At 36.2% G+C, this 2219-nt stretch overlaps 1 non-coding gene across 1 annotated transcript; it reads right to left on the bottom strand.

Annotated features, from left to right (window-relative positions):
- Positions 1-932: 932 nt before the first annotated feature.
- Positions 933-1005, bottom strand: TRNAA-AGC. Its single transcript has one exon. It is a non-coding gene; the product is annotated as a tRNA-Ala (tRNA).
- Between the last annotated feature and the right edge of the window lie 1214 nt (positions 1006-2219).

The following is a 2219-nucleotide window of genomic DNA, read 5'->3' as shown; positions in this document are numbered from 1 at the left end:
GTGTTTTGAGAGAGTATCTATAGTAGCATAAGATTTTCTTCCACAAATTGTTCGTGTTTGTGAAAGAAAATATATAGGAAAGTAATACATACCTTGTCACACAGAAAATAAAACATGTAAAAAAATCTACACTAGCACACACCACTTGTGAACTCTCTGAAAAATGGATTCTTCACAAAAGCTGAATTGAACTAACAGCTAAATGCTGTTATTCTGTAATACAGGAAATAGAATTCACTTCTGTCCCTTACAAGTGCCCTGAATTTTAATGTGAGTATATTTTAATTTTTTTGTTATTTGAAAAGTTAGTGCTATTGTCTGTAAGAAGATGTAAAACTATGTAGTTGTCCTTATAATCGTCAGCTCACCACTGTCTCTCCAGCTACCTTGGACCCGTTGTAGCTAGGATGGACACCACATACTTGTTCCTAAACTGGTTTTCAACTGACATTCAATCTCTCACAATTTGACTCAATTTGTTCCTTAACCCATTGTAAGAAAATTATCTGGACTTTAAAAACCAATGTTCATCTTTGATGAACGTTAACAACTTAAATCATTCATACTGAAGCATGTGCTTCTTAGAATCAATTAACTGTAATCCTTTTAAAACTACTACACAAAAACGCATCTAAATTTAAAAAAGCCCCACAACAAAAGGTAGTATATACAAGGCATTAGAACTGTATTAGCCAAAAATCAGAAGTAATTGGTATCTGTCAATGTGCTTTTGTTTCATTCCTTAAAACCCAACAACAGGAATTTAGTTCTTTTGTGTGCAGTTTTTAATTTAAACAAAACAGAAGTTTACAAGCCTTTCTTTCCCAAAACAGCAAGAAAAATTACAACAGGTAACTGAAAAAAATGAAGTAGAGTTCACAGCGGTAATAAAAAGTAACAGTTAGGAAAGTAAGAAAAGTAACAGTAGCAAATGGAGAATGCGGGCATCGATCCCGCTACCTCTCGCATGCTAAGCGAGCGCTCTACCATTTGAGCTAATTCCCCTGTGAAATGCCCCAGCTGTCTACTGTCTTTTCCTACCTCATGTTTCTCATGGACACATGAACTTTTTACAAATTATACTGAAATTTGATCTGCTGTCTCAAGTGCAAACAAAAATTTCTACCAAAAATGAAACTGTTTTTCTACCCAAACATCGCACTGGTAGCTGGGCAGCCACAGCCCACTGCTCGAGTTCTAACCCCCTACCGAAGTAACCGGTAGGCAGCAACAGAGCACAACCTTCCTGTGAAATGCAGAAACAATTAAGTCTTTCTCAAAGCACACTGCTTTTGACAGTCTTAGTGGGAATTTTGCCTAACACGAAATCTGGCCTCCTTGATGTAACAGCATGTGTTTTATTCAGCTGAGCTGCAGCTGGGGTAACAGAAGGTCTGTGTTTCCAAGCAACTGTAGATTTATGTTCACGCCAAACAATTACGACTGTTTAGAGAAATAGGGATATATTTAAAGATTACATTTTTCTAAACCAGATTTTTCCTATTTATAATCCCTAGGTAGAAGATAATCAGCTAAATGACTTTACCCATTTCCACATTTTACAGTGTAATAGATGTGACTGAATAGGTAGAGTTCTTCCAGCTCTTTCTCTTGTGGCAATGGAGTTCTGGGCCCAAGTTATACAAGGGGAAAAAAATAAAGCCTGCAGGGAACTGGAACAATGGGAAACAAAGTAACAGTTCACATGATCTATCTATATCTCTCAGAATTTTTAAGGTGTGACTACAGCATTAGATAGACATGCACACACACATACATATAAAAAAAATCAAGGATACATAACTAAAATGTTTTTAAAATTCATGGCTCTAATGAAACAGCAGTGAAAATTCTGTCCAGCAGAATGTTTGGTTTCAGCCCTGCAGGATCAGAGCCAGAAAACACAAATAAGTAGAGTCTTTAATGTTTCCTGTTACTTGAAGTTATGTACTAGAGTCTTCTCCCTTTGAAAGTGGGATTTAGAGAAAAAAAAAGAAAAAACCTATCTATGATTTATCTATCATCAAACAGAAATAAAGCAAGCAAAAGAGATCTGCTTAGCGAGAAGTGGAACATGCAGATTTGTTGACCTAATGTGACTGACATACATCAAGCATCAACAGGCTTCATGTGTTTCAGTTTCTTACTTCCTCCAGCTCTATATATTGTCATTTAACTCGAGAGGATTGAAGCCATATCCATCATATTTACATGTGCAC

Source organism: Mesitornis unicolor, unplaced genomic scaffold (genome assembly GCF_000695765.1).
Source record: "Mesitornis unicolor isolate BGI_N332 unplaced genomic scaffold, ASM69576v1 scaffold43021, whole genome shotgun sequence".
Taxonomy (NCBI): domain Eukaryota; kingdom Metazoa; phylum Chordata; class Aves; order Mesitornithiformes; family Mesitornithidae; genus Mesitornis; species Mesitornis unicolor.
This window is presented reverse-complemented; position numbering and strand designations above follow the sequence as displayed.